Source organism: Parus major, chromosome 1, assembly GCF_001522545.3.
Source record: "Parus major isolate Abel chromosome 1, Parus_major1.1, whole genome shotgun sequence".
Classification (NCBI taxonomy): domain Eukaryota; kingdom Metazoa; phylum Chordata; class Aves; order Passeriformes; family Paridae; genus Parus; species Parus major.
The window spans coordinates 51834826-51862496 of NC_031768.1; positions in this window are offsets into that span (position 1 = coordinate 51834826).

A 27671-nucleotide genomic window follows, 5' to 3' on the forward strand; every position below is an offset into this window, starting at 1 on the left:
CTAACGACTGTAATTTGAAAAAAATCCCACTCAATCCTATTTAACCGTAAAACCACAAGTCCTATATGCCGAATTTCAGAAAAAGATTTACAGTTGTGAGTTTCAAGCAGATAAAACTAAATCCTTCCAAAGTCTACATTATCTTACTTTCTGAAAAGCTGTCTACCACTCTCACCTGTTCTTTGAGCACAGCAATTAGGATTTCCATCCAGTGCCTAGGCCTTGTAAACACTGTTCTTGAAAATGTGTGCACACATCAGCCATTTTGGTTGGCATTAGTTTGCTCTAAACGGCAAACTCTCTGAAAGATAAACATTTCTATGTTCATCCTTATAGGACCAAATTTTATCTTGTACATCTAACCTGTATTTAACTCAGTGAAAGATTTGTAGGTCCCTCAGGATTTGTCCTAGTTTTGTACCTACAAGATTCAGTGAGAAATACACCATTGTTTTCAGTTGGAACAGTTTCAAACCTACAATACACCTTTCAAAATTCCTGCTTTTAGCTCATTTGCAGAGATAGTCTAATTAAGTGATATTGATATTGACACAGTAGTAGAAAATGATGCAAAATTGCATTCAGTATTACATGTGGTCACATGGACCATCAATAATATGATTCCTTTCAAAAAAGAATATTTTCAAATAAATAAGCTCTGGTAGTTTTATATTTCCTTAAAAAAAACAAAAAACAAAAAAAATAAAAAAGCTAATTTCAAATAAAGAAAATAACGGATCTGATCCTGCAATCAGAGTGTGTACAAAAATAGACCCTGCAGGACCCTGTAGACAGCAGTCAACACAACTTCAGAAGGCAGGTGGCCGTATGTGAGTTGCCAACCTACACTTCCTTTCTCATAAAGGAAGAAATTATCACGCTAAAGCAGTGCCTTTCTCTAGTCAGTTTTAGACTTCTGATTCAAAATTTATCACATCTTATGAGTACTAATTTGTCTCCATTTATTGTGACGAAAGGTGTCAAGATTGGTAGACCAAACTATCTGTCATATAGATATTTACATTTGGTCAAAAGAATTCCACCCCAAATTTCTAAAAGAATATTAGCATTTGAAGCTTAGGACACTCTAGTACCAAGAAAAGACAGATTCCTACTGTGTATTCAATCTCACCGCTGACATTGTTTTGTATTCTAAAATAGTATTAAAACTTTTTGACAGTTTTAATTAGTGTGTAGATAATTCCTGTTCTTTAAAATAAGCAGGGTCTAAATAATTAGTGAGCTATAAATAATTCAGGTAGAAGAGACATTGGGGGCCTTCTAGAGACCATAATCTATCAACAATTGGGAACATTAACATCAGGCGTTCCAGCCATCTTTCTAATAAGAATATTAAATATGCAGCCAGATCCTAAAGACGTAAGTAGATATCTGACCTCTATTCAGCAATATAAATAATTAGTACACCTGTCTATCTACCTATCATCAATCTACTAAACTCAATGCTTCAGCTTGTTCTGTAAGTTTTATAGAATGAGAGGACTTGAGGAATTAAAGAAGTTTGTAACTAGAACAATGCAGTTTGAATAAACCTTTCTTGATTGCACTTGATCTTTTCAAGAGAGTCATAAATCATTTTTTCTTGTGCTTGTGCTGATTTCCACTCTTAACTTGAGGCTATCAGGGCTGAAATTGATATCCTGAGTGTTTTGTTTGCTGTAGTGTTATATACAATTTTTTTTATTTTTATTTTTTTCTTCCATTGTCTCAATGATGGAAATAGCATTCAGCAAGAACAGAATATTCCATTTAAGGTCCTGCAGTGTTATTCACAGACAGGACTAGTTTTAAAAAAGTCTGATTTTTTGGCACCTTTCAATAGAGAAAAATTCTTCTGAGGAGTCAAATCCACTGAAGTGGGTAGCTGGTTGCTATTTGGATGGTGATGGGAGCCTGTTGTAAGGGCCCTTTCAACAGTATCTTCATCTGGATTATCTGAGACTTTAAAACTTGTCCAATGAATTTTAGAATCAAGATTCTGATGGCCCTATATGACTACTTCAGAAAATGCATGATCCTTCTTGTAATATCTTAATCTGTGTACAAAACATCTGTTGTCTGTCTTTGGTATATGCAATGGACTGCAATGTGATCAGACCTGCATAAGCAGAAACAGTTATATTATTTATACATCTCTTGGTCATTTCTACATCAAGTCTCTGACACTTCCAGATTACCCACCCAGGAGGACCAACACAATTAAGTGCACAAATAGCTCTACCAACTAATCTGTGCATAGCCTGGGGAATGTCCAAAACTCCCACTTTCTGAAGCAGTTAATCAAATGCTTTGTTTGACCAGGGCTAGGAGTTTGGTGAATCACCCTGTTTCAAGTCAGCCTGCTGTTTCAAATCAGTTCATTGTCTCATTTACGCAGAGACTAGTCAGAGTTTCTAAGACCACTGTGCATACAAGAATACCTTTTATACCCAGCCAAACAACAGTTATAGCTGTAGGGCAAACTTGAGTTTCATCCTTAGATTGCTCTTATAACTTAAATTCCATGCTAACAGAAATACACAAGTTGCTTGGACAAGCAAATGTGTAAAACACAGAGGAACTAAAAATACTCTTCAGGGCTATTTCTTGGAAAAGGAAGAGGAGTCTTTCAATGCTTTGCAATCCTTATTCTCTTTTCTGTACAAGAAAGAATAGATGAAGATCACAAAGCTCTGAAAATCATAAAGCCAGAAATTTCTATTCAACCACATGCATTTATCTCTATGCCAGTCCACTTTAGGAATTTATTTACATTTTTGTTTTAAAATGTGAAGGTTAACTTTGTGCCTTTAAAAATATCTCTTAGTACTTACACATACTGAGGGCTTCTCAGCTATGGTCTTGTACAGAGTTCAGTAATACTTCTATTCCCATTGTTATGGTCAACCTTTTCTAAATATGAACAATTATTTAAAAAAAAAAGAAGCAGTCAGCTTTAGCTCATTTGTATTAATTATATTCTGTATTCCATTTCTTTTGTGTGTCATTAAATACATTTGGGAAAAGATTAATTTTTGTTGTTCCTACACGTGTTTTTTCATTATAATTGTTTCTATTGCAGAACTAATTAAATATCCTAAAGTTCTCCCCTTTAAATGTAATTACCTTTTAATGAAATGTATACATATTTCTCACTATTATTGGTTAACCTTTAGCTACTTTTTCTATTTCTCTCTCCACTTACAGCTGCAATTGCACTTTGCACTTAAATAATGCTATTAACCTGGGAATTTTGACAGAGGCAAAAAAAAGTTCATTCTAGATTATACACATTGGATAATCACAGGATACTATAACCTAGATTTTAAGAAACAGGTCTCAAATTTTTCTACCCTGATATTTTAATGCCTGGCATATCACATTCTATCCTTATTTACATGTCTTAAACTTCTCTGGAATTACTAATTTAATAATCAGTCCAACAAAATGCCTTCAGACAGGAGAAATCTAGAAGGGTTTTCTAAGGTAAGGTTACCCGACTTTCGTTCGGACTTGCTCCCCTTCACTGTAAATAATCTTCTAAACTTACCATGACTGAAGCTGGGTAGTTTGAATGTTGTAAAATACATGATGGAGACAACACCTTAAATTGTTTCAGATTGCAAAATTTTACCAATGGCCCTCTGAAACGAACTGTCTTGAAAATAACACACTTAAGTGTCTTGACTTTGGAAGTGAACATAAGACATAAGTTTCCTTACTGCTAGAAGTTTCCTTCTGCTTCATGTGAGTGCTGTCTCATGTGGCTATTAACAGTCTGTTGGGCCTAACAATGGAGACAGATTCTAGCTGTAATTCATTAAAAAACTTTGATGGCATAATCTTTGTGCAGCTAGTTCTCTGAACCCTCATGATCTAAAACATCAGGGGAGTTAGAACTCACAATAGAAAGAAAAGGAAAAAAAAAAGACAATGCAAGGGGATAGACAATCATGAAGGCAATTGACTGGACAACGATTATGTGAGTCACATGTTCTTAGCTTAGTTTTCCAGGAGTCCCCATCATTTCTTCAATCTGTTGGATACATTACATAGCTGATAGGTAAAATTAAGATAGAAGGGGTGTGCTCAGGAACCAGATCACTCAAAGCCATTTATGAATAAATTATCATACCTTATTTGGGGAAGCAAGATATATTTATACATGGCAACATAGCAGGCCATAAACCATGCCGAAATTCCTCTTTTACAATTGTTTCTCAAGAAATAACCTGATCATAATTGTGTGCAGTAGTTTGTACCAATTTGGTATTACATCCTTAAATTGTCAAGTGTAAGGCCCTAAACAAAGCATTCAATGAGACTTTTTAGGTTTTATGGTTTTTGGTATACAGTGAGTTATACAGGAGACACAAGAAATTCTCAAGAGGTCAAAACAACAAAAATAACTTTACTGACAAGTTTAGAAAATCAGAGAATTTTGGCAAAAGGCTTAGAGCAGTGGTCAGTCAACACAAAATGCTATCCAAAGCACTAATGTATCCCATACAACTTAGAAAACTCTAAGCTCATTTGATTTTAAGTTACTCAAAAATTCCAAGAGGACAGAATAAGAAGAAGGAGAAAGACAGAAAACATATAGAAAGTAACAAACATAACTATCACTCCTGATTCCAGCACTGCTCACGGAAAGAGATTCCAAGAGGAGGTAGGGTCCAGTGTTCAGCTGATAGAAGTCCCAACAGAAGGTAGGTTTAAGACAGGAGGTTCTTGCCTCATGTTTTGCTTTAAATACTCCTTGGGCTAGCTGGCTGTTCCCCCAGGTGGGACTTCCTGTCTGGTGGCTGCTCAGGAGCTGGGTTAGGGGCTCCAGTGGAAGGTGTGGAGCATTGCCTTCACCATGCCAGGGACCTGCAGCCACTGCAGGGTGGGATACAGGCCGGGAACGGGGTGGGCAGAACAGAGCTTTGCCTCACCAGAGCAAGGCCTGACCCGTCCCTTCTACCACACATACAAAAAAAAATGTACGGACCCAGCAGTCCTTCCAGGCTCTCACAGCAGGGCATGCAGCAGTGGCTGTGCTAAATTCTGTGGCTTAGTGCAAGATTGAGGGTTACAGAGTAGTTTCTGAAGCCAGGGAAACATGACCAAGGGTGGAGACCCCATCACAAGCCAGCAACTCTTTGTGAACAAGTACAGAACATTTAAATGTCCCAAAGGAGTGCCAGACCCAGGAACACTGCCAGCAGAGTGGGCAAACAGTGTGGTGCACCAGCCAGGGCTTGGCATGGCAGTTTGCGAGGGAGGGTGTGTGGGGAGGGCCTTACACCCTGCGCATAGGTTCACATTGCAGGGAAGTGCTCTACATCTCTTCCATTATGGTGGATACTTGACTCAGAGTTAAAACTGGTCTTTCTATAGAGAAAGCCTGTGAGATGTCTAATGCCTCCATGCAGACAGAACTGGTAAGGAAGGAGACAGCTGTACACAGCTGTAGAGTTGACACCCACAAGCAAGGTTTGCAAGGAGAAACTATACCAACACCACAGTGGGTACCATAAAAAGAACAATGAGTTCTCACAGTGGATGTCTATATTAAGACATATTCTAGAATCCACCTGCCATCCTGACAGGGAGCCACATAAGTTATGGGGAACTAAGAAAGGATGCCACAACTAGTCAAGGGAAGACACTGCTATCCCTTACTACTGGTTCAAGAATGAACTGCAAGTCACTGCATATGTGTGAAATACCAATCCAGTAATATTATTTTATCTTAAAGTCCTTTTTATCAGATTCAATTAGAGAAACACAGAAGCAATTTCTCAAGTTCCTTCTAAGAAACAAAAAAGAGTGTGATCAAATTTGCCTCACCCAAAATCACCAACTCCAGTTCTGTATAAAAAGTAACTGACTTCTGCCCTTGCTTTATAGAAACATGTTAGCCACTCTTCTGTTTGGATATGCAATTATTTATCACTAATAATGCATAGTGTTGGATGTATTGACATAATTTTACATACAGTATATACTCAATACTATATGCTCAAATACTACTCCTTATAGAGGAAGTGTGTGAATGAATGGGTTGAAGAGTGAGTGACAGCTCACACATGCAAAATCTGTGAGGTGAACTAGCAATCTTAAATATGTATGATTGATTACTGTGCACAGGTTTCTTATTAATGTGCAAGATGTTCATGAATATAGTCTTTGTCATCTACACATCGCAATTTGATGTTCTACATTCAATCAAAATATTCCATAATTTATAATGTAGTGCTGTGTTATGGCCATTGGCTCCTGCACCTTCTTTTTAAAAACCTTATCTGAAAAAGAGAAGCTTGATTTGGTTTGGTAACATGCCAGACTTATCTGCCAAATAATGGTTTCCAAATAGAGACTTCTGGGTGCAGGTTACACTATGAGGTTTCATTTAAAAGGGTGTGGGAAGGGTTAACTACCTCATTTAATAATAAGATAGTAATAGCTTCATTAATCTCTTAAGATAACAGCACAGCTTAATAAATGTTTTGATATTCATGGCTGCAAAACATGCTGGTTTTGAAAAGTAGTGTGATGGCAAAAGTGAGCAGCATTTATTCACCTTCAGATGTACTTGATATCACATAATTCAAAATCTGAGAGTGGGTGGAATCATTCCCCACTAGAAAAAAATCTTTCCATTTCTAATTTGGATGAATACAACAGAGGAAGAAAAATCTGAGATTTTGCAGCAGTGATAGAGAATTATATTAATTCTTTATGTCTTACACTGTCAGACTTGTTTAAAATTTAATAATCAGAAATGTGGATGAGGAGTTGAAGGCTATTATTCCTGGTCCTCAATGCTGAACAGCCAATAAAATATATTCTGAAGTTACCAAGAGATTATTTTCTGTCTTCCTATGAAAGAAATACTTGTTATTTCCCAACCTGTACTGAAATCAGTTCCAATCATTAAATAATCCTAATCAAAATAATCTTGAGCAAGACTTTTTTTGCCAGGCTAAATGTAATGGACAGGACCAAATTACAGGATCCTTCTATTTTCAGTTGGATGCACAGTGAGGGATGAACATACACAAAATGCAGAAATCATGTTACAAAGTGTAAATTTATACCAGGCTAGCTTTCTAAATGTTTGAAATATATGAAGCTAAAACCACATGATCTCTTTTGTGCATGTGGAACAGTACAGCTATCAGTAGACTTATTGTTGTCAAGATCTGGAATAATTCTTCAGCTATATACTTTTCTCTTTTGAAATGCAGTAAATGTGCATAGATTGTTCATAAAAATTTTTTGTAGGGTTTTCAGTGTAATTCTAATGTGGACTGAGCATATGGAATGTTGACAGACGTAAAGATGTGTTCCCTGCCTGTCTGTTTTTACAAGTTGAACACAACTTCAACTAAAATAAGATAGTGAGCTATAGTTAAAACTCATCAAGAGCATGTTAAATTAAGGTGGTTGTGGTTTTGTCTATACATGAAGAGTAAATAAGTTTAGCACTTCATTCTCCTGCTAATATGCAGCAAGTTATATGACTACTCACTTTCATTTTACTAGGAGCTGCAGTGTATACTTAACCAAAAGAGAAGGTGTTACCAGAAAACAATATTTTGTGCAAAGTTTCTTCCTCTTCAAAAGCTCTCCAGGAGAAAAAAGATACTGATAATTTACTTTTTGGAAGCAGATCTCACTTGGGAGTAAATGTGCAAGAATTATTGTTGTAATGCAGTTAGGAAAAATGGTATGACCCAAAGAATGTACCCCCGAAAATGTAGATTTGTAAATTCTTTCCTTTATCTTGTTCTCCCCAGGTCCCCTTATTGGTTGTGTAAATTCCCCCACACCCCTTTGCCCTGCCTTGAAAAAGGAGTACTTATCAATACCTCTTTCTCTTTCCTGCCTGCCATCTCACCCTGAAGGATCACAAGAAATAAAGCTGCAACTGCCATCTCAGCAAAGGGAAAGAGCCTCGTTTTTAGGGCTTCCTCTGGCAAGCTAAAACTACCTCCCCAGCCTCCCTGCCTGCTGTGGGGTGGACAGTGATAACAGAGAGGATGGGGACAAAGTTATAATAGCAGGACGAGTAATGATAAGAAGATAGATAAGGCCTCTGTGCTTTCCATTTTTAAATCCAAAGAAAACATCAGTGATGAAAATTTTCATGCTCTGCCTAATTTGTACAGTTGGATGCATTTAAGGCATATTTTCAAAGAACCAGAGAACACAGTGCTTACTTTCTGCTTTTTGTTCTGCCCCACACAGATGTCTAGTGGGTTTTATTTTTTTGATTATTGGAAATGCTTCTATTTATACCTTCATAAGGACAAATAAACCGAAAACAGCCATATCCCACTAAATGATATAAAATTCAACAGATTCATAGCTTAGATATAGATGCTGAATGGTTTCTGATAAGCAGTAGGTTACACATCTCCTGGTAAAATCAGGCAATTACAAAATATATGGAATTTTCAGCATTATTTTTGAGTATTTGAGTAGTTTAACTGGGGTATTTTTGCTTCTCAATGACAAAGTTTATTTTCAATTTTCTCATATTCCTACTGCCACTTACATGTTTTCTCAGGGACAACTATTCTCAGCTTCAACAGTACACAGCTCCCATTTCAGAACCTGTCAAATGGCTACTCAGGCAGAAAAAAATCAACCCATATGTAGTCTCTGTAGACTGAAAATTAGCTTACTCATAGTTAAGTCTTATGGGAATTATCAATTCACTGATTGATGAAAAGGCTGCCAGCATTAACTGGAGTCCTCATGATCACTCTTAAAAAAAGTAATGCCAGAAGCCTCTGCTTCGTATGAGCTCAGTAAATTTTGGCTTTGTTCATACTCACACTGGCTGCACAATCACTTATCTTTTTAATCTAATTATGAAGCCAGTAATTGAGTGCTTGAGTCCTGTATTTTGAAGCCACAAGACAGGATTACTTTTACTTAACTTTCAAAATTTACAATGTAGCTTTCCACATATGAGGTAGTTATCCTAAGCTTCCTTTTTACAGCAGACAGTTAATCACTTAGTGATATGATTCATCTGACCTGTTAGACATCAGTTTTAGGATAAATCTACAGCTGCTCAGATTAATCCTGTCTAATGTGACTTTATCATAAAGCAGTAAGAGTATTAGAGACTTAGAAATAAATGTAAATATTCCTAACTTTTTTTTCTTCTAGTCTCCATTGATGAAATACAGAAAATTAGAAAATTAGAACTTTTAATGTCCTTTCTGACAGAATATGCTAATAGCAGAAAACTGCATAGATCAGACTCTCTGGGTTAATCAGGGTCCTCCATGTGCTGTGGAATCCAGTGACTATTAAAGAGTTTAATTTCTGCTCAACTTACTCTTATTAATAGATATAAAAATATTATTAAGAAGAATTTATTTCCTGGATTATTTTAAACGACAGATTCAATACAGTCGAGTATAACATTCAGTTATATTTAACCTTCCTTCTGAGTGGTTTGACTTGATGATCTGACCTCTTAATCAAGGATTTTATGATTCTGATGAGTTGATGTCTACATTTCTTAAATATTAATGTCGACAATTTATAGAACCAAAGAATTTTTTCCACCAACGTCTTAAAACGGTAATTCCAATGCTCCAGTGAACTAACTATATTTATATGGAAGCAGTATTTTCTTGTGACTCTGCACTAAATCTGAAGATTCCTTTTCAGTAAACAAAATTATATCACATATCATCTCAATTTAAAGAAATGAAAGCAAAACATTAAATTATTACTCAGCTAAACATCAATGTAATTTGTGTAGGATTAGGTATCCCTTGAAATCTGTTATGATACAACACATGCACGTTATCCAACCCTTGCTTTCTAACAGTAGTTGCCATAACTACTAAAATATTTTTCCTATGTTTCCTGATTCAGATGTATACACAGCAGGCAGAAATACTGTTATATGTGAGAAAGTATGAGCTGCTACAAATGGTGTAAAGAGTTACATGATGCTATATTTTTTCCAAGGTGTGGTAAAGGAGGGATGGGTATAGGTGAATGAATCACTTACTTAAGACTCACACATATAAGGAGTTTGTAATAGATGCCTACTTTTAACCAACCATGCTAATCGTCAGACCATTGAATCTGCTGTTTGTCTTTGGGACATTAATGTCTAAACACAATGGTTTTCCCCAACACTGTTTGTCTAATGGTCTGTTCCTGTGTCATTCCGTTTGCAGCTGTTCTTCAAAAGACTTTAGAAGGTGATCAGTTCATCCCCCTTCATTGTGCAATAGTCTTTGAAAGTAAATGAGCACAAGATCTCACCAGTAAGTCCTAAAATAAAAAGAAGTCTACAGAGATCACTATTACTCACTGTCTCCAGATGGGACATGGAGAGACAGCTGACCTACATGTAAAACTCCAAAATAAATATCAAGGATGTGGCTCTCTGGAAATCCATCTCCAATACAGAGTAAGATGACTGAGAAAAGTGGACCTTGAGTATTTTTCTCAAACATAATTGCTGTCAGGCTAATTTTTACTGCTTTTTTACCCAGAATATTTGATTTTGTAGGCCCCCTGTTGAATATTCATCTATTATATCTGTATAAGGGTTCCAGACATTCTGCTCAGTCCTCCAAATCTTATGAGATAATATATATATAAATAACATAGATGCTATCCTTTTTTTTTTATCTATAAGTAGAAATTGTCTTGTTTAACTCTTCAAGATTCTTCCACCGTGGAAGAAGAGCTTGCCACATACTACTGATAATTGTATATATGGAAGAGAAGAGAGTGGTATTTGTACAGGAAGTCTTAACAGAAGAATTTTTTAGCTCGTATATTTGAATTTGTAAATAATAGTTTATAAATAGGATAACTTCAAAATAAAAACTCAAAATAATTTGTCACATGGGGTAAAAATACCATAGGGGAAAAAAAAAAGCTACATAAAGATAGAAAAGGATTAAAAAAAGTTTTGAGATACATTCATCAGGATTATCTACTCCATCTTTTTGTCATTGTTTACCACCCTGCATATCCTTCTGAATCACAAATCCACACAGTTTATCAATTACTGTTAATTTAGTCAGTTATAAACTGCATAACATTCCAAGGTCTGTAAGGTTTGTGTAGATATTGCACATTCAGTATTTTGACAGTATGACTTCTGTGGGGGCTTTGCTACTGGATGGCCAGAAGAGTCAAAGGTGTTTGCTTGAAAGCAGTTTACCCTGAATGTGTTTTGGCTGAAGTACACAATTTTCTTTATGCATGGAAGAGAACCCCAGACAAAAAACTGGAGAGGTCAACTTAGTTAACTTAGATAGATTTAACTTTCATTTCTCATTCTATGGCAAAGAAGAAAACGCAACTTTACAAAACTTATCTCTCACTGCTTCTTCCTTCACTGCAGCCTATGGCTGTAAAATTCTGGGATAAAAGGGTTAAAAGATTTTAATTTTTTCTTAAAATGTCAGCATGTTCTATATTTCTTCCTCCCAAAGAAAAGTAGTTCTGTAGACTCAGTAAAATTTTATTTGAACATTCAGCAAAGTAAATGATTACTTTGGATAATGTTTTATAGTGATAAGATGTCAGCTAATAGACTTGATTAGAACTGAGTCAGCAAATAGTTCTCCTTTTTCTTTTACAGACTCAAGTATACAGAAATGGCTATAAAATGTTGAGAATGTACAGTGAAAATATGTCTATTTTTGTCACTGTGTAAAATTCCATATCAGGAAGAAGTCCATCTTGCCTTATGGGGTGAGTTGTTATAATTGCTTATAATGAGATAAAAGACTGTTTCAAAAATAACTTCTGTCTCATAAATAATAAAAAATGTCTAAATTTGTGTGGCTACTCTCAAACTAACTTTGCCTTCTTTCCCTCAAAAGAAAAGGGTAAAATATTTATGCATCTGTATGTATTTGAAGTGATTGTATTTGTATTTCTGAGAAAACTGAAAGTCTAATATTTTTCTTGGTAATGAGATCCAATTATTTGAACTTCAGATTTAACCCAAATTTCTTTAGTGTCTTATTTTTTTTATCTGGAAGCACATCAGAAACCTTTACAAGTGAAATAAAAATTTGAATGCATAGGAAGCATACCCAACTAAGGAATGAAGAACTTTCTTTTCTTTATATATCATTATTGTCTAAGATCCTGATCTAGACTGGACGCCCTCAGTACTTGCAATAATGTATTTTGTTCCACTGTATTTATTTCCAAATATATATTCACTGCAGTTCCTAATGCATTGTTTCATACATTCTACTGTTTTCATGTATTTTAATGTTATATAGTACTTGTAATGTCTTTTCTTTATCCCCACAAAATTAACTTTGCAGTGAAGCAAGAACAGTAAAGAAAAGATGTCTTCTGATCACACATGTTTTTCTCTCTACTGGACTGAAAGAAAGTGGTATTAAAATTTATTATGGTTAAAGGAAATATTCCATTCTAAATTATGCCATATCCAGAATAAATAAGATGAATTTAGATTAGCTGGAACAAGAACTCTGTATGTAGCTTAACAGTTTGTTTCACAGCAGGAAACAAAAAAAAATTTGCATGTGGAACACGCAGAAGAGAGGAAAGTAACAAAGAGTTAGGCTGTATTTTAGCTGCAGAATCTCTATATCATACTTTGAATTTAAATACCTTTTTAAAAGAATTAGAAGATCTCCACATGCTTATAAAAACTTATGAAATCTCTTGGGTTTCAGTATAGAATTTAGGGTCAAATTGTCCTCCATTAATAATTGCTTTGATTTCTTCATTTGCATGCAATAGACATTTGACACCATCACTTGACACCACTTCAACTTACCATTAAAATGGAATTCTGACATGCAACTGCATATTGTAAAATTATTTTTCTGTTTATCTCTTTTCACAAAATCAAAGGCTGAAATTAAAAATGGAAAATCTCATCTCTCGCAGCAGACACTGATTTAGAGAAAAAAAGTTCTTTTGTCCATTTTCAGTAATTTCAGTAGATTCTGATAACATTTTAACAAAGGAATCAGGTTTAAGACATCCAAATAGAGAGGTTAAAGCCCTGGCCTCCTTAGCATAAGTAAATTTTTCACTTAGTTATGTATTATTTTCCACATGTTCACAAAGACTTTGCAAGCAAGGAAAGAAAACTTCCAAAGGGAATAAAGAAGGAATTCATAATTGGTCTGTCTGACTCAATACATAAACAGGTATAAGAAAGAAAGACAATACTGCTAGTAAAAAATTATTTTGTCTAAGCACTCTTAAGGTGTAAGTATTGCCAAATCTCCTAGAAAGGCCAGATGTTCTGCAGTGCTTATCGTCCTCTTAAGGCATGCTCTTATAAACAAACAACTCAATTAATGCAAATTCTTATTTGTTGTTCTAATTCCTGCTCAATAGCTACTGGTGGTTTTAACTGTCAGTTAAAAAAGCACTTCCCTGCTGTCACACAAAGAAAGGATGATGTCTTCAAACATAAAACTGGATGTCTGCAAATGTTGCTGCTATATTGTAAAGAGTTTCTTATTTGGATTTTTCGTAGTTCTAGAAAGGGTTTGTTGCCATGTTAGCTATTTTGGCCATTTTGGCAGAACCCAAATGATTGCATGATCTATGCCAACAGAAGACAAACCAAAAAAAATGAAAGTCAAATCAGGAAGAATATATTTTTATTTTTATTTTTATTTTTATTTTTATTTTTATTTTTATTTTTATTTTTATTTTTATTTTTATTTTTATTTTTATTNTTTATTTTTATTTTTATTTTTATTTTTATTTTTATTTTTATTTTTATTTTTATTTTTATTTTTATTTTTATTTTTATTTTTATTTTTATTTTTATTTTTGCTACAGCTGTTCTGTTAAGAAGGCTTGGGAATACCCCTGGGAAGAGGCTAATTGGCAGAGAGTAGTCCATATTCCTGAGAATTGTTCAGGAAGGTGATAGAGTGATAGTTGGCATAGGATAAATGTTTCTTAGGAAAAGGTCAAAAAATATAATTTATGTGCCTCAAAAAATAATTTCTCTAACAAAGCAATATTAATTGTGTTTATCAATGAACAAACATTGAGGATTTTTGTTTCATGGACCCAGCCGGTGTAGGTATGCTGACAGAAAATTTTAGTGTAGACTATTTTACATCTAATAGCAAAGTACACAGAAAACCTACTCTGCAAAAACAAAGCTAAAACACTTGCACTGGAGAGATTGCAAGTGGTAATGTGCCTTTTCTATGGATTTTATTTTGGAAATGTTAATTTCTCTCGTCTGCTATCAGAAGTTTTCAGACTAGCAGCATGGAGAGAAGCAGTGTGTGGCAGTACCAGTGATTACAAGAAAAGTGAAACAAGGCCAGGAACTAGCAGACAGTGTGAGAAATTTCCTGCTAAGCAGAGAATCTTGCAAAGCAAGCTTATGCTGTCTTCCTACATATCCAGCACCAGAGGATACCAATGACCAGGACTGATGCAAATTTCATGTATAAATCTGAAATACACAGTTAACATGGCAGTCAGTGCACTGATAGACGGGATGCAGAGGCAGGTGGTGGTTCACAGGAAAAAGCCTACACTGGTGATTGTGCACCAAGTTTCCAACAGATGACTCAGAAAGAAGGTAAATCTAATCTGTATCCTGTAAATTCTCCAGGGTTTCCCAGTCCCTCAGCTATCCATTAATTTTCAGAGAAAAGTGAGTATCACATCAAATCTTGAAGGTATATTCTCATATATGTAAGGATGATTCCAGTGTTTCAGCTAAAATAATTTGTAAAGAAGATGTATCCATAAAAAAAAAATGTTTTTCCAATTCATGTTCTCTGTGAAATGAAAGAGATTAAGAATGCATTCTTCTTTTGTGTTTTCAAAAATAACTATAAAATATCAAGCTTCTTGTCTTTACCAACCACAAGATTTCCTCTAATTCATCTTAATTCAAAAAAGCATAACTATCTAATGTATATCATCTGTGCTTCTCAGGTATCATCACAGACCTTTGTATAAGCAGTCTTTGATTTTAAAGAACTTCTATAAAATTCTACCTATATGAATATATCTTATGCTTCATGAAAATTTCTTACATATTGAAACCTGACAAACAAGGCAAAATATTGTGGCTACGTAGTGCTCTAAATATCTAAATATTTTCTATAGCAATCCCCTTATGAGACTTAGTTATGTGACCAGGGAAAGGAAATGAATTTGTGTGTTTGCAACTCACAGTTGATGTACACCAGAAAGGTCACTGAAGTTTGCAAAAAAAATTTAAAAATACTATGTGCAAAGAAGACCAGCGTTAGCCCTGCATCAGGACGAGAGCAGTGCAAAGGTGTCTTATATTTTCTTTCTTTTCTGAGATGGAGCCCTAGGTCCAGAAAAACATTTTCATTGAAATGTGTTACTTTGTCTCTCCAAAGGTAGAGAGACTACTGAATGAAACTTAGGAAATAATGTTTTGCTAGCTTTGTTTTTGTGTAAGCAGGAAGTTACCACTTGAAACCATTCATACTTGTTCTGACTTGATCTTAAAAACAGGGTTCCTTTTTTTTTTTAGTGCTTACTGCTACAAACGTACATTAATGTTAAGGGAGAAAAAAAATAATACTATTCTGCTTGTTCAGGTAGGAAACAGGTTGATCTTGGACTAAGGCCAGTGATTTCTGTCAATTTTTCCTGCTGCTAATGCTAATATTAGAGTGGCAGTTATCATATAACATCCATTGAAATTATTCCATGAAAACAATTTCATACAATCTTGATTAGCACCTGGATTCTCCCAACAGATTTTTTTTAAATGGCAAACAAGGAAAATTATTTTAAAACAAATAATCAACTTCCCAAAACCCAAAACCCACAACAGAGTCTACTCAGTTCAGGAATACTTGAGGGATAAGTCCTTAGGAGACTAAAACACAAAAATAAAGCTATACCTTATGTATGATTATGTACCTCTGTTCAGTGTAGTTTTACTCTATATTTTGTTCAGAATACAATAATAGTCTATGACAGATGAAGGTGAAGACTTGATATGATATGAATCTCTTAGAGTCTGAGTCTTCATTATTTATACTGAGGATAATCCAACAATACTGTAGTTTTTAGAGGGCTGCTCATTAGTCAAAATAAGATTTTTATGCTTTACAGGTATGTAGAACACAGGGCAGAAAACAAGAGTCAACAATAATCAATCGTGCTTCCAAATGGAACATATTATTAATTTACTAATCTATAAGGCTACATGAACAAACAAACCATGGTAAAAAACCTGCATAGCAAGGCTTTTAAACAGAGAATATCCTTCCACAACTACGAGGACAGAACTACTATAGCTATGTGAATTTTAATGTCTTTTGTGTTCACATGTTGTTAATTCCATGATGAAGACCCAGCCTAAGGGAACATTTTGATCTATGGCTGAAGTTAAAAAGTGAAGGAGTTGAAGTCAGTGGGTCTGTATGTATAAGTAAATGTTTCTGAAGTTGTTCCTTCTTCAGACCATCACATCTGTAGTTTAATCCAGGCTATAAAAGGTAACTCAGAGGGAATCAGGGATTACTTAGAGCCTCGTTCGGTAGCTTGTGGAATTTTTGGTAGCTTTGGTGTTGCTGTTTGTACAAATATAGAGGACAATTTTCCTTTATGCAAATTGATTCACAATATATTTTTACACATCTGTTTTGTGATGACATGAGCTCTTCATTGATAATATTATGACCTAGTTCAGATGTATATCAACATACTGTGGATGTGAATATTCGGAAACTGTTCCATCCCCTTGTGCTCATTGACTTCTGTAAGGATGCCAAAGTCCAGAAAATTTGGTTTAGAATGAAACAAAATTATGCAAATCATACAAAAATTATACATACAATAACAAACATGCAAGCTCTTTCTCCCTTATTCCAGGCCTAAATAAGGCATATGAAACCACAATATTAAAAAACCATTTTGTACATGTCCAAAATAAGCATTTGCCTACGATATACTGGTTATCAAAGAACAGATAAATGAAAAAGAAAACAGTAGAAAACAAAACTAAGGATTATAAAGCTCAATTTTATGCACTCACAAGGACTAGTGCATTAACTTCTGGTTAGCGTACTTCAGAAAGAAGTGGGAAAACACATGGGTTTCAAGGTGGATGAAGAAAAGTGATTGAAAATACAAAATTTTAATTATGATATGCAAAACAAAAACGGTTGATATTTAAAGTAGTTTAAAGAACAGATGAATAACAAAGGATGTGACAATGCACACAAAATAGCTAAGTGAAGACAATTTTGGTATTCCAGTCTTTACTTTTTTTTTTTTTTTTTTTACATTCTACAGTAATAGCTAACAGCAAACTGTCCTTCCTAGCAGGGAAAAAACACTTGCTTTACAATCTTCACCTCAGCAAAACCCAGACTCTGCAACCCAAGACAAATGTAGTTAAGGTACATATACATGCAACTGTCCTACTTACCTACAAACAGCCCCTGGGAAATTTCTACCTATTCTCCAGTTTAGCAAGAGCACAGCAGGAGATTTGGTAAATATATAAGTGGCTGAAGAGTGTTAATACTGCCCTAGGGTTCTGGTTTACTCTGCCTATTTTAAGGCAGTTGAGGGAGTCAGGACTACCAGTAACTGTGTAACCAGTGTATAACCAGTGATGAGACCTAGGTATGTAAAATATGCTGCTGATAACTTCTGCTAAGACCTCTGTTAAATGTCTAAGGGAGCAAGTATATGAGCATTAACTGGTTGTTTGAAAAAATGTAGTGTCTATGAAGGTACACAGGCCCTTGAACACAACTTTAATAAAATGATTAAGAAATAACTTTATCTGTATTTTTATTGTTAATGTTGTGAAACAACCTTTACATGTGTGTTTGTTTAAAGTCATATAAATGTTTTTCTTATTTGAAATTACCAATAATATATGTGTTTGAGAAAAGACTAATACTCAACCAAGAGCTATGTATGATTTTTATGCCAAATTCCACTGTCTTGTACGCTATGTTAGGGTATTCCAACTATTGCATTTTGAGTTGTGTCTGGATATACTGTCTGGCCAAAGAAGAAAAGCTAAAAATGATGGTGTATGTCATCCAGTATTAACAGTTATTCACTGGGGGTTGCAATAATTTTAAGTACATTTGTAAAAACTAGGGGCTTTTCTTACTTTTTTGTTTGTTTTTTTTTTTACTACTAAGACATAACCTGGAAATACTTCTTTTTTTCTCAGCAAACCATTTCTTTTCATAGGTATTTGATACTTTGCTTTATCATCTCTGCATAACCTGGTATGCTTATAACATTTTTTGAGCTTACACTAATCAAAGTCTCTCACAACGTCTTGATTTCAGTCAGCCAAAGCCCTTGAACTTGCTTTGCCTAGCCATGATCCATTCAGTCTCACTTTCATTCTTACCAGCTATTTCCTCTGATCAGCATTAATTGTCACAATAATATCCCTCTCACTTCCATTTCCTCATGTATCATCTCTCACTGTTCTCACAGCAAGACCTCAGATATGTAATTTCATTTTGGTTTAAAAATACTCCGAGGTCCTTAATTCTCTGCTCTCTTTTACTGAGCAAAAAAAACCTACTTTGAATAAATCCTGATTATAACAATATTTCAATTTAGATATTCCGTTTTAAAAATTTACAGTGTTTGATATATAAAAAAAGATTTTGACTCATGTTTTTTTGCCTTATTTGCTCCACTGCATGAAAATAAGAAGCATTCTTTCTTCAGCCCAATCTTTTTTTTGATAGGTAAGCACCTACCAGTTTAACAAATTGCATACTTCCCATGGCAACTTTCAATATGGCTTTTCACAAAATGAAGTGGTATTTCAAGACCATAAGAATACTTAAAAAGGAAGTTAATAAAACTTCCAATAATTTTGACATAGATTTATGTGAAGGAGAGATAGGTGGAGGGGGATTGTACTCTTGAAGAGACCCCTTTGTTGTGTTTTCAGATAGCATTATATGCCCTATGTGGAATTAATAGTGAAAGAACTCATGGAAGTACCTGTCTTGAAAGGTACAAAATGAACTGTCTTGGTTAACATGAAGAGAAGCTCCTCAACAGTGGTAGAGAAAATCAATCCTCTTTGGGGCTGCTACCAATACAATTTGAACATGAAAGTCTGGTGCTAGGGTTCCTAACAGCATAACCTGCCAGTTGACCAAATAATATACAACATAAAAAGCACAAAAAAAGATGGTTGTATGTACATTTTAGCAGATGAGCACACAGGGTAAGAATGTGATTTTTACTATTACACTATTCTTGATCTTGATTTAATTAAGTTTTTCCTCTGTCACTGTTTCAAAGTTTTTTATGTCTTTTCTCAATTGGATCTTTGTATTCTGGGAGCAATACAGAGGGAAAAGAGAAAAAATATTAGAAAAAATAAAAAGAGAGAAAATATTAGAGAGAAGCTACCATCATATTCTTTTGGGGTTTCATTCTATGCTTCATGGAATCATAGAATCATTAAGGTTGAAAAGACCTAGAAGATCATCATATCCAACCATCAGTGTAGCACCACCACCATCACTAAAGCAAGTCCTCCAGTGCCATATCCATGTTTTCAGAACACTTCCAAAGATGGTGCCTTTATCACTTCCCTGACCATTCTGTTCCAAGGCTTTACAACCCTTTCCTTTTGCCTAAAATCTAAAATAAACATCTGGTGAAACATGAGGTCATTTCCTCTCATTGTGCTGCTTGTGACTTGGGAGAAGAGACTGACACTCACCTCACAACAATATCCTTTCATGGGATGTAGAGAGTAGTAACATCTCTCCTTAGCCTTCTGCTCTCCAGGCTTCTAGCAATAATATTTGTTTTTTTCTTAGAGATAAGATGCGAATGAGAAGTTGAAAGATTTTTGCTTCAGACCGATGCCAAAGACAGTAGGAGCAGTGATACATCAATGTTTGCAGCCAAAAGTCTCTAGCAAATTCTGTCTTTGCCTGCAAATGGCAACTGAAAATGTTTCTGAGTCACTGGACAATCCTTTGCTTAGTCTTTTAACAGCTCGTTTATCACAATCCTACGGAGGAATAACCTGAGGTTCTCAAAAGCCACTGGCTAAATTTTGTTTCAGGTAGTTTTGATGCTTGATCTTTTACATGTGGAACATGGAGTCAAGGAGAATTGTGATAATTATTGGGCATTATCCAAATATCATAAGCATTCTACCTTATAAAATGTCAAAAATAAACCAGAAATAAAACCAAATGAACAAACAAACAAAAATATCAGTCACCAAAACCCCCACCTTAAAACAGTTTTCTTACAGAGAATATATGTAAAATATTCCAAACTTTGTCATTCTACTTCCTGAGTTTTAAAGTAATATGAATTAATTTGTATAAACACTCAGGAGTTTTCAGTCCATTCTTTAAGCTGGCTTTGATTTGAGCATACAAAATCAATATTTACAAAATTAGTGAATGCTGCTGAAGGGATTGGTATTCACACTGGCCCGGGTCATGACCCACTGTACTTCCTGTTTTACAAAATCCCTGTAGGAATGTGATGATGAAGGTCACATAGAAACCAACAATCAAGTATAATAAAGTAGAAATCATAAAACCAAGAGTCTGAGTTTCCATTTCTATTGTCCTGCTGAAAGCTGTGTAAGTACTATTGATATCACTTGCAGTTTCACAAGTATAATAATAAATTGATTCATTTGTTTCTAGAGAATTTTCCCCTATGGAAAACCTTAATAAAAACTTGGTGCCTCTTTTTGTTGTTTGCACCAATGGGCAACATTTGGAAAAAAATATTTAGTTATAGATTTTTTAATAGGTTTTCTCTTTTTCTATGATCAAATAGTACATTGTGATTTTTTTGTTTAGTGTAGATGAAGTGGCAGTATAAAGCTACATGCAGAAACTAGCAGGCCTCTACACAGGCAAAAAGGCCTCTTTGAGAATAGATTAAATTAGTTTGAATATAAAACACATGAACAGTGAAATCTCTACAACAATAGTCTATCATAATTCAGTTTCTCTACTAATTTTTAAAACTGATGATTAATAAGTGAATACATATTTTTGTTCTATATAATTATCATGTTATCACAGAACTAATTAATTTAAATAAAAAAATGCATTAGTTCTCAATGCCAATGGAGCTGATGTATTTCTTTATCCTGTCATTTTTCAAACTGGATTGACAGACATCCTGAATTCAGTTGAATCACAGCTTTTATGTTTCATCCCTGCTGAAAATCTTTGAAGCCTTTCTTATTATTGTGGTGATTTCAGTCCAAAACCAAGTGGAAACACCAATTTCATGTAGTGGTTTAGGTTTGCCAATTTGAGTTTCCTCGCCAATGCACCAAATAATGTAGTAGGTTTAGTGCTGGCAAAAATCACTAGTGCACCTACTAGAATTATTTACTCATTTCCTGCTGTGAGATATGAATTAGAAGGAGGACAAACAGACTCAAAACTTCAAAGGCATAAAGAAAAAACTTTACTAACAGACTTAAATTAATAAGAAGAATCAGAATAAAACCTTCAGAACACTTTTCCTCCCCCTGTCCAACTTCTTTTCTGTCCCAACTAACATTGTAAAGACAAAACCTGGGTTTTTCAATCAGTTATTACCTCTACAACAGTCTTTCATTAGTTCTTGTAGGGAGAGGAGCTTTCTCTTGTCATGCCATGGAGAATTCTCCACATGAAACTGTTCTCTCCTGGCCTTTCACTTCCATGAATAGCAGCTTCCTGGGAAAAAAATGTGCAAATGTGAAGCTCCTCACATTTTCACAGCTTTATCACAGCTGAGTTAATGTGCCATGTCAATTTATGTGGTATCATTTTTAAATATAGCTGTTCAAAAACAAAGTCTCTCTTCATCTACCTCTGCAATCATCTTTATCTCTGGGAACAGAGATCTTCATCTCTCCCTGGGAGCAAAGAGTCTTTATGACTCTCATCTCTCTCTCTCTGTTCAAGCTTCTCATGGGATCACAGCTACTGCAACATCTACTTTACTTAATCAATGGATGCCTCTGCTCACATCTACAGTTTGAACAGTCCATCCTCCCATACTGTCTCATGAATTAAAGGGGATATTCCAGTGTATCATAGTCCATCTCCATGGCCTTACCAAAAGAATTTTCAGCCCAATACTAGGGCATCTCCTCATTCACCTTCCATCTGAGATTTGACTACTTCTTTACTTACCTTGGTGTCTTCATGTTGGCTTCTATGTGTCCTCACTCTGTCCTTTTCTCTCACCCAAGGGGAGGATCGAGGTCTGCACATCTCATCTGTGCAGTGAAGAGTTAATATCTCACCCAGGCCTGCAGATGGTCATGATGGTTTCTGCAGGCAGTGGCCACACCAGTCACAGTGATGGATTTCAGGCCGTGCTGGGCCCCTCTCTGTGCCCTGCAGCAGCTGGGAGATAGGCCACAGTGGAGGGGTCTGGCCTGGCCTGGAGCCACTCCCAGGACCCAGTGGACCCCAGCAGTGGGGTCAGGATTTAGTGTCAACGAGATGTTAGGAGCTATGGCCCAGCCCAGCTCCAGCCGAGGCCTTGCAACCTCCTGTCCCCTGCTCAGCCACCGCTGGGGCCTACACAAGCCGTGCTTGGTTACCTTTTAAGGCCAGAAACAATAGAGGTTTCCTGAGCTTACCCATCTTTAAAACATCGATTTCACAGAGGCAGAACGAGCTTCTAAATGGTTTAATAGGTTGTCAATTCTCAGAGCTAGTCAGCTATTGGTTTTTGCTAAGCACAGAGGAAGCTCTTAGCAGCTGTCTCCTATAAAAACCATTTCCGTGGGTGGCTTCTTCCCTCCTCACCAAATACCAACTAACACAAAACCAGCACATTTATACAGAAAAGGAATAAAAACAAAAAATAATTCTACTTTGAACCTCATATCTCATAAATAGTAACTTCTAATCTTCTCTTTTAGGTACAGTAATCTTCTGCTTTTGGTACAGTAATTTTGACTTAAAAATAGAGAATGCTCACAACAAGCAAGAAGACAAAAGTAGTTTAGGAGACACCTCTTTCTAAAATGCAATATTGAATAGCAAAAAATAAATCCTGTTTTTATATATATATAAATGATACGTGTTTTTCAGGAGAACCGTAACAATTAAATTTAATGCTGATCTGTCTTTATAAGTTCCTTAGTCCCATGTTGTTGTGGCCAGCAACCTCAGGATCTTGTCCAGGGAAGCAGCAGGATTCTGGGGACCAGCATCAAACACCAACGAGACGGGCCCCCATTCATGAAACCATTTATTCAGCATGGGAACAAAGTCAGGTCCAGACCAGAGAGCCCTGAACAGAGGCACAGCAGGGGTTTTTGAGGGACAGAACTCTCAAGGGTCCCCACCTTTGAGGGTGGAGTTCAGGGTCAGGAACCATCAGAAACACAGCAAGCGAGAACCCCCCAGGGACTCAAACCCAATCAGAACACCTGGGCCGCCCTTCACAAGGGGTTTGGGGTGGGACAATGGAACTCTGTCTCCCCTGAGGCCGCTGCCACACCATGTACCCCGTTGCAACCTTAAGTTTGATACTAGCAAAAGGTTTGTTGTTTCTTTTCCTCTCCTTTGCTTTTTCTGTGAAACATGAAAAAGTTTCAACTTCCTTTTAAATGTACTTTGATCCTATCACTTCCCTGCTAGATATTTTGTGTTTCTAAAGTGACAAACTATGCATATTCCTAATAGGATCATAATTGTATTATTCAGTTTAGTGCTATGTCATAATGGCTTTGCCTCATCATGTTTAAGAATGTGGCAGTGCTGTCATGGCAGCTGCTGAACAACAGTTCAGTAAGAATCACAGAAAATATTGTAGCCCACCAAAAATTTAAAAATTAGATTTATAGATTTTGCTGAAAACTCGTATTTCATTTTGAATCTGTGGATGTAAGCATTTATTTTATTGATAAATAAAATTTATCTCCATGCTTCTTCAAATACCAGAGTACTCAAAGTACCTTAATTTTGAAAGTTCTCATTATGGTCATTATGATTCATGGGATAAATTACTGATTTTTCAACCACATCTAGAAGTCACTAGAAATGTTTCATATCAGATATTATGTAAATAAGAGAAATGGATAACAATTTTAATGAAAAAAACTCCATAAAAATGAACAGTATGGATAATTAACTCAATATGAATAATAATCTTAGGAAAAATGTATTGAACTCATAATTTCTCTAATTTTTGTTTCAATCTTGATTAATAGAAGTACTTATATAATGAAAAAAGTGCTAAGTTCTATATTTTGAATGGCACAGTTATGAATATCTGGATTTTCTGAGATAAATCATTGAATCATGTAGGCTGGAAATGACCTTCAGTCACTCCTCATAAGCCATGTGCTCTAGACTTGTGGTGGTTTGATCTTATCTGGTTGCCATGTGCCTACCAAGCTGCTCTGTCAGTCCCATTGCAGGCTGATGGCTGAAGAAAATAAGATTCAAAAGTAGCATGTAGGTTGAGATAACCAAAAGTGAAAGGTCATACATGCAAACAAAGATGAAAGATGCCAAAGATTTCATTCTCTACTTTCTATCAGCTATTAATGTCCATCCACTTCCTGGAAAGCAGGACTTCAGCATGTGTAGTGGTTTGATTTATTATTGTGTATGCTGAGGTTATGAAAGATATTTATATATAACAACATTGTGTTTGTCTAAGTAGTGTTTACCTTGTCACAGCCATCAGCATCTGTAGAATGTTATAAACAGCTAACCATTATGTGACATATTTTTAATTTGAAGGTGTGTGGTCCTGTGTGAGAATCCCTGTCTTGATCAGAATCAAAACACACGGTAGCCTCTTGCAGCTTCAATAGTTAATAGTCAATTCTAAATTTGGGCTAAGTTCAATGTTTAGAAAATGAATAGTTGTTGCAGGATCACAGCCTCAAGTGCTAGTATTAGTCAGAATTAGGTATACTGAAAGAAACAATGAGCAAGTCCCCCCACAGTCTTTCGTCAATTCATCTCTGTCTTGACCTGCAAACCCCCGATATTCCATTCCTGGCCTTCCCTTAAGCAAAGACTGGCAACTGTGCCAAATTGTGACAGATTGTGTTTTTGATACATAATATGGACATTTTTTCCCAAGGGAATGCATAATTACGACTGTAAAGTAGAAATAAGACAAATTAATCAGAAACTAAAGCTTAAAAAAAGGTAGAGATTTCAACAGGCACCTGAGAGAAAGAAACACTTCAATAATATAAATTGTTTTAAAGACTGATATCCTCATCTCAGTGCACCTGCAGAGATCAGTAGTTTGGGTAATGTTACATAATGTTTATTTGGAATCAAATACCATTTTGCTGTCTTAAAAATGCTATGTTAATGATATTTTCATATTGTGTGTAATCAAAAGATAAAAAAACCCTACAACAGTGTTGGAATACTAAGGTCAAAAGCGGACCATTGTTGGAAGCTTCCAGTTGTTCTGGTGTTGATGGGCACACCCAGCACCAGATTTCTACAATTTGTAAGGTTAATCAATTAGGATATATAACAGGTACATCAAATAGGAGATTCAGTTGCCCCAGTAACTCACCCCTGAGTCAGCCCCTTGGAGTTGGTCCAAGGGGTTGTCTGCCTCACTTATTCTATCTTACTGTAAGTCTCCTACTTGGAATATGACTAAACCATATTTCAGGAATGTGTTTAGAAGGTCAGTTTATTGTTCTAAGATTTAGGGGGAAAGGGGTAAGAAAAGTACAGGAGCTATGGCCATGTATTATCAATCTACAAAGCTAGAAATATATGAAAAATATATAAAAAGCTTAGGCATCATTCTCAGTATTTTAGCTGTTCACCTTGGTGCCCACGTTTGTATGTCGTTCCATAGTGTTTGCATTTACAAACATTTTTCACTGTTTTTTCCTGTCCATTTATAAAGGTTATCTCTATCTTTCTCATGTCATTTGCTTACTCCTTTTTATTTTTTTTCTTTCCATAGCTTTCAGCTTCTTTCTCTCTTTCTTATTCTCATAGATAGCCATAAGCCTCTTTGTCTTTACATTTCTTCATGTTAACTCCTGATCTGCTATCAGTCCATGTCTATCTATCCACACATGCAGATATTTCTTCTTTTCTGTTTCTGCCATCTTCTAATCAGCTCTTTCCAACATCTATCCTTTTCCTCTTCACTTCTCTTAATTATTGCTATTACTACAAAGGCCTTCAAATGTGATGTTGTTTTTCATTTTAGATGGCACTTGTTTATTTTTTCTACATGGAAACTACACAGAAATGTCTTGATATTCAAGGAGAAAACTATATGGTTTGTTAAAATATTTTCTCATCTATTTCAACTTAATCAGGCCAGGAAGCAATATTCTTACTGTAAATACTATTCATCTGATGGGTGAGAAAGGGGATGAACTGCCATAATCCTATTAAGTCATTTATATTTCAGGGGCAGTGATACTTGAACATTAATATGATAATGAAATAAAATCTGATAGCTGAATTACACCTGAGGATTGCTTATTCAAAAGTTCTGTGCATCTAATGACTAATCGTTAGTCATTCAGGCAAAACAGACATACTTCCCACAGACTTTCATCAGTGTCTTCTGCCTATAAAGGATAAAATGTGTGTATACCACCTCCTTAAAGTACACTACAGCATAGCTGAAGGTTCTGATCCATTGCATTAGGTTTCTGAGGCATCTTTAGTTACTACAGCTCATGTGAGAGGAAGGCTATCTGGATCTAGAGACTGGAAATAATTTCAGATTCCATCACATGTACTTCACTTATTCTAGTTTTCACATGTTCACTACCTCCAATGTGTAATTCAGACAAAGCACTAGAAAAACTGAATATGGTCTATATCTGGCATGTAATTTGTAAAGAATCAGTAGAATGTTTCTCCAAGAAGTTTGGAATAAATAAATAAATGAGGCAAGCAAGTTTGTCATGATGGGGAAAGAAATATTAATTTGCCCTTATGTGTGGTTTACTTTATGCATCACAATATGTATTAACCAAAGGAACAGTATTTCAGACTGTCTTAGCATGTTAGGAAGAAAAACTAGAATATCTAAATAGATGACTTCATGCAAAACCTGTTCTGACACTGAGGTGAGGTTTAGAATGATTCAAATTTAAATTGTGTGGATGAAATTAACGCAGAAAAGGTGAGCAGAATTTGTACTTGTGGAAACTCTGCAATGGCTTAGCAGATTTGAATATATATTTAAATAATAAACCCACTTGACTATGTAGGCAGAAATTTTGAATTGGTTATTTAACCAGGACAAAAGTTGAAAATATGTGAAATCAGGAAATGCTACATATTGTACTGAGAGGAGAAAATGGAAGGGAATAAAAATGCCAGCATTAATTGTCCTTGTTCCTGGATAAACTCTCTGTGACGATTTTGGTTTGATTTGACCCCTTACCACAGGCACTGATACTGCCTTTACTTAGGGAAGCTTGCAGGTAGATGTAAGAAGCACAAGAAATGGAAGGACAAAGAAGAGCAGCAGTAAGCACAAACAGGTTACGGGTAGAGCAGAAAACCAACACAAACAAGTACTATGCTTATCCTTGGATGCAAAGCACATTTTGATGGCCACACACTCAAGAGCTTATTGTTTCATAGGAATGCAGTGGCTGAAAAACAGCTTTTATCTCTTCTGTAATATTGTTCAAG